We start from the raw sequence: 14,929 nt of genomic DNA, 5'->3' as shown, positions 1-14,929 counted from the left end.
GGCCTCATAAGGACCAAGACCCGTTCACTAAAGAGATCATGAAAGCTAAAGTCCCAAAGGACTTCAAAGCCCCTGACATGACCCCATACAACGATACGTCTGATCCAAGCCATCATCTCAGCAATTTAAGAAGCAGGATGTATCTCACGGACGCCTCGGACATAATTCACCGCAAAGCTTTCCCAACCACTATAACTAAAACGGCAATAAAGTGGTTTGACAGTTTGCCTCCATGATCAATCACAAGTTTCGACGACCTTGCTAAAAAGTTCCTCGCCAGGTTCTCCATCCAGAAGGATAAAGCCAAACATGCTCCAAACTTGCTGGGAATTAAACAAGGAGATCGGGAAAGCCTTCGCAGCTACATGGCAAGATTCAACAAAGCATGCTTCGACATACAAAGTCTTCAAACAGAAGCGACCATCATGGGGCTCATCAACGGCCTAAGAGAAGGACCCTTTAGCCACTCAATATCCAAGAGGCACCCAACATCTCTAAATGAGGTTCAAGAAAGAGCAGAAAGGTACATCAACGTGGAGGAGAACTCCCGATTGGGAGATAACTTAAAAACCGGATTCTCCTACCCACCTAGGGACAAGGATAAAGAATCCAAGAAGAAAGAAGATCAAGTTATTGAGAAACCTAGAAAATTCCATAATTACACCCCTCTTCGGGTGTCTCTTGTGGATGTCTACAGAGAAATATGCAACACAGAAAAGATCCCGCCCCTCGCCCGATTAAACACAAAAGGGGAGGAAGTCGGACGGAGTATTGTGAATACCACCGAATCTACGAGCACTCTACCAATAAATTCTACGACTTGAAGAACATCATAGAAAAGCTAGCCCGGGAAGGCAGATTAGATCGGTTCCTCGCCAATACAAGGGACGAACCAAAAAATCGAAGAAGGGACGAAGAGAGCGGACGAGATGAACGTCCCCCTCACACCCTTGAAAGACACATTCACATGATCAACGGAGGATTCGCAGGTGGAGGGATCTCCAAGTCATCCCGTAAAAGGCACCTTAAAGAGGTGTACCACGTCGGAGACTACGATAAGTCGCCTAACCTCCCCCACTATTATCTTCACTCAAGAAGAGGCCACAGGCATCATCTCTGGACATGACGACCAGATAGTTAATACAATTGTATTAGCTAATGCCAACCTCCATCAAGCACTGATCGACCAAGGAAGCTCTGCAGATATACTGTTCAAATCCGCCTTCGACAAACTCGGCCTACAATAAAAATAACTCAGGGCTTACCCAAATAACCTATTCGGAGTCGGAGACGCCCCGATCCAACCATTTGGGTACATCTCACTACACACAACCTTCGGAAAAGGAACAAGGTCTAAAACACTAAGCATAGACTACATCATAGTCGACATGAGCTCAGCTTATAATGCCCTAATAGGTCAGACAACGTTGAACCAGCTCACTGTGGTGGTCTCCACTCCACATCTGTGCATGAAGTTCCCAACCCCAGAAGGGATTGCCACCATAAAAGGAAACCAAAAACTCGCGCGACGCTGTTACAACGAAAGTCTGAACCTTAAAGGTAACCTCGGAGGTAAAGAAGCCAACACTATCGAAAGTGGGGGAGCTCGAGCTCGCGACAAGCTTCGTCCTCAACCAGAGGGAGAGACCGAAGAAGTTTGGATTGGGGATACCCAGGACAAAATAACAAATATAGAAGCAACCCTAAAGGGAAACCTCGAGGAGCTACTGATACAGTTTTTGAAGGATAATTCTGACCATTTTGCATGGAAGGCCGCAGACATGCCTAGCATAGATCCCGGGCTAATGTGCCATAAACTGGCAGTATATCCTGGAGCTCGGCCAGTACAACAGAAACGTAGGAAGCTAGGCCCATAAAGGTCCCAAACTATGGAAGAGCAGGTACAAGCCCTACTTGAGGCAGGGTTCATAAGGGAGGTCAAGTACCCATTGTGGTTAGTGGTGCACGAAATTTTGATTCACACTTTTCACAGTTCCGCACAACTAACCAGCAAGTGCACTGGGTCGTCCAAGAAATACCTTACATGAGTAAGGGTCGATCCCACGGAGATTGTTGGCTTGAAGCAATCTATGGTTACCTTGTAAATCTTATTCAGGAGATTAATTATGATTATCAGTTTGAATTGGGAAAAATAAAGGAGCATGAAATAATTACTTGTTATGCAGTAATGAAGAATATGTTGGAGTTTTGGAGATGCTTTGTGGTGTGCGAAATCGTGATCTTTACTTCCTTGGTAATGGTGCAAACTTCATACGCACGTTCATATTCTTAATTTTGTTTCACAACTTTGTACAACTAACCAGCAAGTGCACTGGGTCGTCCAAGTAATAAACCTTACGTGAGTAAGGGTCGATCCCACGGAGATTGTCGGCTTGAAGCAAGCTATGGTCACCTTGTAAATCTCAGTCAGGCAAATTCAACTGATTTTATGAATTGATAAGTAAAAGATAAATAAAATATAAAATAAGATAGTAGTACTTATGTAATTCATTGGTGAGAATTTTAAATAAGCGTATAGAGATGCTTTCGTTCCTCTGAACCTCTGCTTTCCTGCTGTCTTCATCCAATCAGTCCTACTCCTTTCTATGGCAAGCTTTATGTAGGGCATCATCATTGTCAATGGCTCTTCCCATCCTCTCTGTGAAAATGGTCCGATGCGCTGTCACTGCATGGCTAATCATCTGGAGGTTCTCGATCATACTGGAATAGGATTCACCCTCCTTTTGCGTCTGTCACTACGCCCAGTACTCGCGAGTTTGAAGTTCGTCACAGCCATCCCTTCCCGGATCCTACTCGAAATACCACAGAAAAGGTTTAGACTTTTCGGATCTCAAGAATGGCCATCCATGGGTTCTAACTTATACCACGAAGATTTTGATTAAGAAATCCAAGAGATACTCATTCAATCGAAGGTAGAACGAAAGTGGTTGTCAGGCACACGTTCATAGGGAATGATGATGAGTGTCATGATCATCACATTCATGTTGAAGTGCGAGTGAATATCTTAGAAGCGGAATAAGTTGAATTGAATAGAAAAATAGTAGTACTTTGTATTAATTCATGAGGAACAGCAGAGCTCCACACCTTAATCTATGGTGTGTAGAAACTCTACCGTTGAAAATACATAAGTGATGAAGGTTCAGGCATGGCCGAATGGCCAGCCCCCAAACGTGATCTAAGGATGAAACTAAAAATCTAAATACAATAGTAAAAAATCCTATTTATACTAAACTAGTTACTAGGGTTTACAGAAATGAGTAAATGATGCAGAAATCCACTTCCGGGGCCCACTTGGTGTGTTCTTGGGCTGAGCTTGAATTTTACACGTGGAGAGGTCATTCTTGGAGTTGAACGCCAGTTTGTAACGTGTTTTTGGCGTTGAACTCCACTTTGCAACTTGTTTCTGGCGCTGAACGCCAGACTACAACATGGAACTGGCGTTCAACGCCAGTTTGCATCATCTAAACTCGGGAAAAGTATAGACTATTATATATTTCTGGAAAGCCCTGGATGTCTACCTTCCAACGCAATTGGAAGCGCGCCATTTGGAGTTCTCTAGCTCCAGAAAATTAACTTTGAGTGCAGGGAGGTCAGAATCCAACAGCATCTGCAGTCCTTCTTCAACCTCTAAATCTGATTTTTGCTCAGGTCCCTCAATTTCAGCCAGAAATTACCTGAAATCACAGAAAAACACACAAACTCATAGTAAAGTCCATAAATGTGAATTTTAATTAAAAACTAATAAAAATATACTAAAAACTAACTAAATCATACTAAAAACTATGTAAAAACAATGCCAAAAAGCGTATAAATTATCCGCTCATCACAACACCAAACTTAAATCGTTGCTTGTCCCCAAGCAACTGAAAATCAAATAGGATAAAAAGAAGAGAATATACTATAAATTCCAAACTATCAATGAAACATAGCTCCAATCAGATGAGCGAGACATGTAGCTTTTTGCCTCTTGAATAGTTTTGGCATCTCACTTTATCCATTGAAGTTCAGAATGATTGGCATCTATAGGAACTCAGAGTTCAGATAGTGTTATTGATTCTCCTAGTTCAGTATGTTGATTCTTGAACATAGCTACTTTATGAGTCTTGGCCGTGGCCCTAAGCACTTTGTTTTCCAGTATTACCACCGGATACATAAATGCCAGAGACACATAACTAGGTGAACCTTTTCAGATTGTGACTCAGCTTTGCTAAAGTCCCCAATTAGAGGTGTCCAGGGTTCTTAAGCACACTCTTTTTTTTGCTTTGGACCTTGACTTTAGCCGCTCAGTCTCAAGTTTTCACTTGACACCTTCACGCCACAAGCACATGGTTAGGGACAGCTTGGTTTAGCCGCTTAGACCAGGATTTTATTCCTTTAGGCCCTCCTATCCACTGATGCTCAAAGCCTTGGATCCTTTTTATTTACCCTTGCCTTTTGGTTTTAAGGGTTATTGGCTTTTTGCTCTTGCCTTTTGGTTTTAAGAGCTTTTGGCTTTTTCTGCTTGTTTTTTCTTTTTCCCATTTTTTTTGCAATTTTTTTCACATTTTTTTTCCAAGCTTTTGTATTCACTGTTTTTTCTTGCTTCAAGAATAATTTTTATGATTTTTCAGATTATCAAATAACATGTCTCATTTTTCCTTATTCTTCAAGAGCCAACAAATTTAGCATTCATAAACAACAACTTCAAAAGACATATGGACTGTTCAAGCATTCATTTAGAAAATAAAAAGTATTGTCACCATATCAAAATAATTAAACTAGTTTCAAAGATGAATTCGAAACCATGTACTTCTTGTTCTTTTGTAATTAAAACATTTTTCATTTAAGAGAGGTGATGGATTCATATTCACTACTTTAAGGCATAGACACTTAGATACTAATGATCATGTAATAAGACATAAACATCATTAAACATTTAACATAAAAAAAATGTAAAACAGAAAATTTAAGAATAAGGAATGAGTCCACCTTAGTGATGGTGGCATTTTCTCCTTGAGGAACCAATGATGTCCTTTAGCTCTTCTATGTCTCTTCCTTGTCTTTGTTGCTCCTCCCTCATTGCTCTTTGATCTTCTTTAATTTCATGGAGGAAAGTGCTCTTGATGTTCCACCCTTAGTTGTCCTATGTTGGAACTTAATTCTCCTAGGGAGGGGTTGATTTGCTCCCAATAGTTTTGTGGAGGGAAGTGCATCCCTTGAGGCATTAGTGGTTATGAAAAAAGGCAATGCTTTTTCCACACCAAACTTAAAATGTTTGCTCGTCCTCGAGTAAAAGAAGAAAGAAAGGATGAGAAGAAGGAGAGATGGAGGTGTGTTGATAGTTTGATTTTGAATGGGTGAGTGTAGGTGATGGGGAAGAGAGATTGAGGTGATTGGTGAAGGGTTCTTGGGAAAGGGTGATATAGGATTATGAGGAGGGAAGGTGAGTGGAGGTAGGTGGGGATCTTGTGGGGCCCACAGATCCTGAGGTCTCAAGGATTTACATTCCTGCACCAATTAGGCATGTAAAACACCTTTGCATGCAATTCTGGCGTTAGAACGCTGAATTGATGCTTGTTCTGGGTGTTCAACGCCCAGATGCAGCATGTTTCTGGCATTGAACGCTAGTTCTATGCTTGTTTCTGGCGTTTAGCGCCAGCTCTTCTCAGGGTGCATTCCTGGCGTTTGAACGCCAGGATGTTGCTTGTTTCTGGCGTTCAACACTAGATCCATGCTTTGTTCTGGCGTCGAACACCAGCCAGATGCTCCTTACTGGCGTTTAAACGCCAGTAAGTCCTTCCTCCATAGTGTGATTTTTCTTCTGCTGTTTTTGATTCTATTTTTAATTTTTGTATTTATTTTGTGACTCCACATGATCATGAACCTAATAAAACATAAAAGAACAATAAAAATAAAATTAGATAAATAAAAATTGGGTTGCCTCCCAACAAGCGCTTCTTTAATGTCAATAGCTTGACAGTGGGCTCTCATGGAGCCACACAGATGATCAGGTCAATTTTATAGACTCTCAACACCAAACTTAGAGTTTGGATATGGGAGTTCAATACCAAACTTAGAGTTTGGCTTAAGCCTCCCAACACCAAACTTAGAGTTTGACTGTGGGGGCTTTAGTTGACTCTGTACTGAGAGAAGCATTCTATGCTTCCTCTCCATTGTTACAGAAGGAGATTCTTGAGTTTTAAACACAAGGTTATCCTCATTCAGTGGAAGGATCAATTCTCCTCTGTCTACATCAATCACAGCTCTTGCTGTGGCTAGAAAGGGTCTTCCAAGGATGATGGATTCATCCTCATCCTTCCCAGTGTCTAGGATTATGAAATCAGCAGGGATGTAAAGGCCTTCAACCTTTACTAACACGTCCTCTACTAGTCCATAAGCCATTTTTATAGATTTGTCTGCCATCTCTAATAAGAAATTGGCAGCCTGTACCTCAAGGATTCCCAGTTTCTCCATTACAGAGAGTGGCATGAGGTTTATCCCTTACCCAAGGTCACATAGAGCCTTCTCAAAGGTCATGGTGCCTATGGTACAAGGTATTAAGAACTTTCTAGGATCTTGTTTCTTCTGAGGTAATGTCAGTTGATCCAGATCACTCAGTTCATTGATGAGCAAGGGAGGTTCATCTTCCCAAGTCTCATTACCAAATAATTTGGCATTTAGCTTCATGATTGCACCAAGGTACTTGGCAACTTGCTTTTCAGTAACATCCTCATTCTCTTCAGAAGAAGAATACTCATCAGAGCTCATGAAGGGCATAAGGAGGTTCATTGGAATCTCTATGGTCTCTAGATGAGCCTTAGAGTCCTTTGGTTCCTCAAAGAGAAACTCTTTGTTGATCACTGGACGTCCCAGGAGGTCTTCCTCACTGGGATTCACGTCCTCTTCCTCCCTTGTAGGTTCGGCCATGATTGTTATATCAATGGCCTTGCACTCTCTCTTTGGATTCTCTTTTGTATTGCTTGGGAGAGTACTAGGAGGGGTTTCAGTGATTCCTTTACTCAGCTGGCCCACTTGTGCTTCCAAATTTCTAATGGAAGACCTTGTTTCATTCATGAAACTCACAGTGACCTTAGATAGATCAGAGACTACATTTGCTAAGCTAGATGGATTCTGCTCAGAATTCTCTGTCTGTTGCTGAGTGGATGATGGAAAAGGTTTACTATTGTTAAACCTATTTCTTCCACCATTATTAAAGCCTTGTTGAGGGTTTTGTTGATCCTTCCATGAGAAATTTAGATGATTTCTCCATGAGGGGTTACAGGTGTTTCCATAAGGTTCACCCATGTAATTCACCTCTGCTATTGCAGGGTTCTCAGGATCGTAAGCTTCTTCTTCAGAAGATGCCTCTTTAGTACTGTTGGATGATTCCTTCAATCCATTCAGACTCTGAGAGATCATATTGACTTGCTGAGTTAATATTTTATTCTGAGCCAATATGGCATTCAGAGTATCAATTTCAAGAACTCCCTTCCTCATAGGCATCCCATTATTCACAGGATTCCTTTCAGAAGTGTACATGAACTGGTTATTTGCAACCATGTCAATGAGTTCTTGAGCTTCTGCAGGCGTTTTCTTTAGGTGGATGGATCCACCTGCAGAATGTTCCAGGGACATCTTTGATAACTCAGACAGACCATCATAGAATATATCCAGGATGGTCCATTCTGAAAGCATGTCAGAAGGACACTTTTTGGTCAGTTCCTTGTATCTCTCCCAATCTTCATAGAGGGATTCTCCTTCTTTCTGTCTGAAGGTTTGAACATCAACTCTAAGCTTGCTAAGCTTTTGAGGAGGAACAAACTTGGCTAAGAAAGCCGTGACCAGCTTATCCCAAGAGTTTAGGCTATCTTTGGGTTGAGAGTCCAACCACACTCTAGCTCTATCTCTTACAGCAAACGGGAAAAGCATAAGCCTGTAGACCTCGGGATCAATCCCATTGGTCTTAACAGTATCATAGATCTGCAAGAATTCAGTCAAGAACTAAAAAGGATCTTCAGATGGAAGTCCATGAAACTTGCAGTTCTGTTGCATCAGAGAAACTAATTGATGTTTAAGCTCAAAGTTGTTTGCTCCAATGGCAGGAATTGAGATGCTTCTTCCATGTAAATTGGAATTAGGTGCAGTGAAGTCACCAAGCATCCTCCTTGCATTATTATTGTTTTCGGCCATATTGTCTTCTTCTTTTTTGAAAATTTCTGTCAGATTTTCTCCAGAGAGTTGTGCTTTAGCTTCCCTTAGCTTCCTCTTCAGAGTCCTTTCAGGTTCAGGATTTGCTTCAACAAGAATGTTCTTGTTCTTGCTCCTACTCATATGAAAAAGAAGGGAACAAAATAATAATAATAATATCCTTTTTACCACAGTATAGAGGTTTCCTTGTGTGAGTAGAAGAAAAGAAAAAAAGAATGAAGAAGAGAAGAATTCGAACTCAGAGGAGGATGGGGTTCGAATTTTTGGGTGGAAGAGAAGTGTTAGTAGATGAATAAATAAATAGAAGGAGATGAGAGGTGAGAGAATTTTGAAAATTAATTAAAATAAAAATTAAAAATTAAAGTTAAATTTCGAAAATCAAAGTTTGAAATTAAATTAAAAATTAAAATTTAAAATAATTAGTTAATTAAACAGGAATTTTGAGAAAAAATGAGGGATTTTTGAAAATTAAAGGTAGAAAGTTAGTTGGGCAGTTTTGAAAAAGATAAGAAACAAACAAAAGTCAATTAGTTAGTTGAAAAAGATTTGAAAATCAATTTTGAAAAGATAAGAAGATAAGAAGTTAGAAAAGATATTTTAAAATCAAATTTTTGAAAAAGACATGATTTAAAAAGATATGATAGAAAGATATGATTAAAATTAGTTTGAAAAAAATTTGAATTTTAAAATCAAAATTAATGACTTGACTCACAAGTAATCACAAGATATGATTCTAGAACTTAAAGTTTTAATCTTTCTTAACAAGCAAGTAACAAACTTGAAATTTTTGAATCAAAACATTAATTGTTGATAATATTTTTTCGAAAATTATGAGATAAAATTAAGAAAAAGATTTTTAAAAAATATTTTTAAAATTTTCGAAAATAAATAAGAAAGATGAAAGAGATTTAATTTTTGAAAAAGATTTTGAAAAAGATAAGATTTTCAAATTGAAAATTTGATTTGACTCATAAGAAACAACTAAATTTTAAAAACTTTTGACTAAATCAAATCAAATTTTTTGAAAATTATGAGTAAAATAAGGGAAAGATAATTTTTTGATTTTTAAATTTTTAATGAAGAGAGAGAAAAACATAAAATTAATGATAAACATAAAAATTTTGGATTAAAATGAAAGATGCATGCAAGAATACTATGAGTTTCAAGATGAACACCAAGAACACTTTGAATGTCAAGATGAACACCAAGAACTTATTTTTTTGAAAAATTTTCAAGAAAAGAAAAACATGCAAGACACCAAACTTAAAAATTTTTAATATTTAGACACTAATGTTTCAAGAATGCATATGAAAAACAAGAAAAGACACAAAACAAGAAAATATGAAGATCAAATAAGAAGACTGGCCAAGAACAACTTGAAGATCATGAAGAATACAATGCATGAAATTTTCGAAAATAAAGTTTTGGAAAATTAAAAAGATGCAATTGACACCAAACTTAAAAATTGACACAAGACTCAAACAAGAAAGACATAAAATTATTTTTGATTTTATGATTTTATTAAATTTTTGGTGGTATTTTTTTCGAAAATTTATTTGAAAAAGAAAAATAAGGATTTCAAAATTTTTTAATATGAATTCCAGGAATCTTGTACTCTTAGTCTAAAGCTTCAGCCCAGGAATTAGACATGGCTCAGTAGCCAGCCAAGCATTCAGTGAAAGCTCCGGTCCAAAACACTAGACATGGCCAATGGCCAGCCAAGCTTTAGAATACACATCAATCATACAGTAGCAGATGGATTAGGAAAAACTAGCTTGCTCTTGTGATGATGGTTTGGAAGCCTTAATCTAAAAGAATTTAGACATGGCTTTGCAGCCAGCCAGGCTCCAACATTTTTCATGAAACTCTAGAATTCATTCTTAAAAATTCTGAAGAACATAAATTAATGTAAAATAATATTTTTTTTTCGAAAACTAATTGGAAAAAACAAAAAAGAAGAAATTATTTTTTTTGTATTTTTTGAAAATAAGAAATAAAAAGCTTAAAATTAAAATAAAATTACCTAACCTGAGCAACAAGATGAACCGTCAGTTGTCCAAACTCGAACAATCCCCGGCAACGGCGCCAAAAACTTGGTGTGCGAAATCGTGATCTTTACTTCCTTGGTAACGGCGCTAAAAACTTCATACGCACGTTCATATTCTTAATTTTGTTTCACAACTTTGTACAACTAACCAGCAAGTGCACTGGGTCATCCAAGTAATAAACCTTACGTGAGTAAGGGTCGATCCCATGGAGATTGTCACCTTGTAAATCTCAGTCAGGCGGATTCAACTGATTTTATGAATTGATAAGTAAAAGATAAATAAAATATAAAATAGGATAGTGGTACTTATGTAATTCATTGGTGAGAATTTCAGATAAGCGTATAGAGATGCTTTCGTTCCTCTGAACCTCTGCTTTTCTACTGTCTTCATCCAATCAGTCCTACTTCTTTCTATGAAAAGCTTTGTGTAGGGCATCACCGTTGTCAATGGCTACTTCCCATCCTCTCTGTGAAAATGGTTCGATGTGCTGTCACTGCATGGCTAATCATCTGGAGGTTCTCGATCATACTGGAATAGGATTCACCCTCCTTTTGCGTCTGTCACTACGCCAGTACTCGCGAGTTTGAAGTTTGTCACAGCCATCCCTTCCCGGATTCTACTCGGAATACCACAGACAAGGTTTAGACTTTCCGGATCTCAAGAATGGCCATCCATGGGTTCTAACTTATACCACGAAGATTCTGATTAAGAAATCCAAGAGATACTCATTCAATCGAAGGTAGAACGAAAGTGGTTGTCAGGCACACGTATATAGGGAATGATGGTGAGTGTCATGATCATCACATTCATGTTGAAGTGCGAGTGAATATCTTAGAAGCGAAATAAGTTGAATTGAATAGAAAAACAGTAGTACTTTGTATTAATTCATGAGGAACAGCAGAGCTCCACACCTTAATCTATGGTGTGTAGAAACTGTACCGTTGAAAATATATAAGTGATGAAGGTTCAGGCATGGCCGAATGGCCAGCACCCAATCGTGATCTAAAGATGAAAGTAAAAATCTAAATACAATAGTAAAAAGTCCTATTTATACTAAACTAGTTACTAGGGTTTACAGAAATGAGTAAATGATGCAGAAATCCACTTCCGGGGAGCACTTGGTGTGTGCTTGGGCTGGGCTTGAAGTTTACACGTGGAGAGGTCATTCTTGGAGTTGAACGCCAGTTTGTAACATGTTTTTGGCGTTGAACTCCACTTTGCAACTTGTTTCTGGCGCTGAACGCCAGACTGCAACATGGAACTGGCGTTGAACACCAGTTTGCCTCATCTAAACGCGGGCAAAGTATAAACTATTATATATTTCTGGAAAGCCCTGGATGTCTACTTTCCAACGCAATTGGAAGCAAGCCATTTGGAGTTCTGTATCTCTAGAAAATCCACTTTGAGTGCTGGGAGATCAGAATCCAACAGCATCTGCAGTCCTTCTTCAACCTCTGAATTTGATTTTTACTCAGGTCCCTCAATTTCAGCCAGAAAATACCTGAAATCACAGAAAAATACACAAACTCATAGAAATGTCCAGAAATGTGAATTTTAATGAAAAACTAATAAAAATATACTAAAACCTAACTAAATCATACTGAAAACTATGTAAAAAAAATGCCAAAAAGCGTATAAATTATCCTCTCATCACTTTGTCTTCTGAATCTCTGCTTTTCCCCTGTCTTCTTCTTCACACACGCAAGGTTCCTCCTATGGCAAGCTGTGTGTTGGTGGATCACCGTTGTCAATGGCTACCGTCCGTCCTCTCAGTGAAAATGGTCCAGGTGCGTTGTCACCGCACGGCTAATCATCTGTCGGTTCTCACTCATGCTGAAATAGGATCCATTGATCTTTTTGCGTCTGTCACTACGCCCAACCTTTATGAGTTTGAAGCTTGTCACAGTCATTCAATCCCTGAATCCTACTCGGAATACCACAGACAAGGTTTAGACTTTTCGGATTCTCAAAAATGCTGCCAATGGATTCTAGCTTATACCACGAAGATTCTGATTAAGGAATCCAAGAGATACTCATTCAATCGAAGGTAGAATGGAGGTGGTTGTTAGGCACGTGTTCATAGGTTGATAATGGTGATGAGTGTCACGGATCATCACATCCATCATATTGAAGTGCGAATGAACATCTTAGATATAAACAAGCGTGTTTGAATAGAAAACAGAAATAATTGCATTAATTCATCGAGACACAGCAGAGCTCCTCACCCCCAACAATGGAGTTTAGAGACTCATGCCGTCAAAGAGTACAAAGTTCAGATCTAAAAATGTCATGAGGTACAAAATAATCCTCTAAAAGTTGTTTAAATAGTAAGCTAGTAATCTAGGTTTGTAGAGAATGAGTAAACTATGATAGATAGTGCAGAAATCCACTTCTGGGACCCACTTGGTTTGTGCTGGGGATGAGACTTAAGCTTTACACGTACTTAGGCTATATTTGGAGTTAAACGCCAGGTTGTAGCCTGTTTTGGGCGTTTAACTCCAACTTGTAACCTGTTTCTGGCATTTAACGCCGGACTGCAACATGGAACTAGCGTTGAACGCCAATTTAAATCATTTATCCTTGAGCAAAGTATCAACTATTATATATTGGTGGAAAGCCCTGGATATCTACTTTACAACATAGTTGGGAGCGCGCCAATTGGACTTCTGTAGCTCCAGAAAATCCATTCCGAGTGCAGAGAGGTCAGAATCCAATAGCATCAGTAGTCCTTTTTCAGCCTGAATCAGATTTTTGCTCAGCTCCCTCAATTTCAGCCAGAAAATACCTAAAATTATAGAAAAATACACAAACTCATAGTAAAGTCCAGAAATGTAATTTTTTTTAAGAACTAATAAAAATATAATAAAAAGTGACTAAAACATATTAAAAAGTACCTAAAAACCATGCTAAAAAGCGTATAAATTATCCGCTCATCACAACACCAAACTTAAATTGTTGCTTGTCCCCAAGCAAATAAAAACAAAGTAGGATAAAAAGAAGAGAATATACAATAAATTCCAAAAACATCTATGAAAATCAGTCTTAATTAGATGAGCGGGGCTATTAGCTTTTTGCTTCTGAACAGTTTTGGCATCTCACTTTATCCTTTGAAGTTCAGAATGATTGGCATCAATAGGAACTCAGAATTCAGATAGTGTTATTGATTCTCCTAGTTCAGTATGTTGATTCTTGAACACAGCTACTTTATGAGTCTTGGCCGTGGCCCTAAGCACTTTGTTTTCCAGTATTACCACCGGATACATACATGCCACAGACACATAATTGGGTGAACCTTTTCAGATTGTGACTCAGCTTTGCTAAAGTCCCTAATTAGAGGTGTCCAGGGTTCTTTAGCACACTCTATTTTTTCTTTAGACCTTGACTTTAACCGCTCAGTCTCAAGTTTTCACTTGACACCTTCACGCCACAAGCACATGGTTAGGAACAGCTTGGTTTAGCCGCTTAGGCCAGGATTTTATTCCTTTAGGCCCTCCTATCCACTGATGCTCAAAGCCTTGGATCCTTTTTATTTTCTTGCATTTTGGTTTTAAGGGTTATTGGATTTTTGCTCTTGCCTTTTGGTTTAAAGAGCTTTTGGCTTTTTCTGCTTGCTTTTTCTTTTTCTTGCTCTCTCTTTTTTTTTGCATTTTTTTCTGCAAGTTTTGTTCTTCACTGCTTTTTCTTGCTTCAAGAATCATTTTTATGATTTTTCAGATTATCAAATAATATTTCTCCTTTTTCATCATTCTTTCAAGAGCCAACAATTTTAACATTCATAAACAACAAATTCAAAAGACATATGCACTGTTCAAGCTTTCATTCAGAAAATAAAAAGTATTGCCATCACATCAAAATAATTAAACAATTTTAAAATTCAAAATTCATGTACTTCTTTTTCTTTTCAGAAAACATTTTTCATTTAAGAAAGGTGATGGATTCATAGGACATTCATATCTTTAAGACATAGACACTTAGATACTAGTGATCATGTAACAAGACCCAAACATAAATAAACATAAAGCATAGTTAATGAAAAACAGGAAAATAAGAACAAGGAGATTAAGGAACGGGTCCACCTTAGTGAGGGTGATGTCTTCCTCTTCTTGAAGAACCAATGCTGCTCTTAAGCTCCTCTATGTCTCTTCCTTGTCTTTATTGCTCCTTCCTCATAGCTCTTTGATCTTCTCTAATCTCATGGAGGATGATGGAATGCTCTTGATGCTCCATCCTTAGTTGTCCCATGTTGGAACTTAACTCTCCTAGGGAAGTGTTGATTTGCTCCCAATAGTTTTGTGGAGGGAAGTGCATCCCTTGAGGCATTAGTGGTTATGGAAAAATAAAAAGCAATGCTTTTACCACACCAAACTTAAAAGGTTTGCTCGTCCTCGAGCAAAAGACGAAAGAAAGGATGAGAAGAAGAAGAGATGGAGAAGATAGAGGTGTGTGAATGGTTTGAATTTGAGTGGATGGGTGTAGGTGGGTTTGGAGGAGTAATGGAGGTGATTGGTGGAGGTTATTTTGGAGAAGAGTGTTATGAAAAGGTATGAAGAGGAGAGAAGAAGAGGTGGGGTGGGTGGGTGTTCCTGTGGGGTCCACAGATCCAGAGGGATCAAGCACTTAACATCCCTACTCCAATTAGGCGTGTAAAACGCCATTTGTATACAATCCTGGCG

At 38.5% G+C, this 14,929-nt stretch overlaps 1 non-coding gene across 1 annotated transcript; it reads left to right on the top strand.

Annotated features, from left to right (window-relative positions):
* The first annotated feature begins 7,689 nt into the window (after positions 1-7,689).
* Positions 7,690-7,797, top strand: LOC112746720 (small nucleolar RNA R71). Its single transcript, XR_003174588.1, has one exon. It is a non-coding gene; the product is annotated as a small nucleolar RNA R71 (small nucleolar RNA).
* Positions 7,798-14,929: the final 7,132 nt, after the last annotated feature.

Source organism: Arachis hypogaea, chromosome 14 (genome assembly GCF_003086295.3).
Source record: "Arachis hypogaea cultivar Tifrunner chromosome 14, arahy.Tifrunner.gnm2.J5K5, whole genome shotgun sequence".
Classification (NCBI taxonomy): Eukaryota; Viridiplantae; Streptophyta; class Magnoliopsida; order Fabales; family Fabaceae; genus Arachis; species Arachis hypogaea.
Note: the sequence above shows the minus strand (reverse complement) of the source record. Positions and strands in the feature narration are given on the sequence as shown.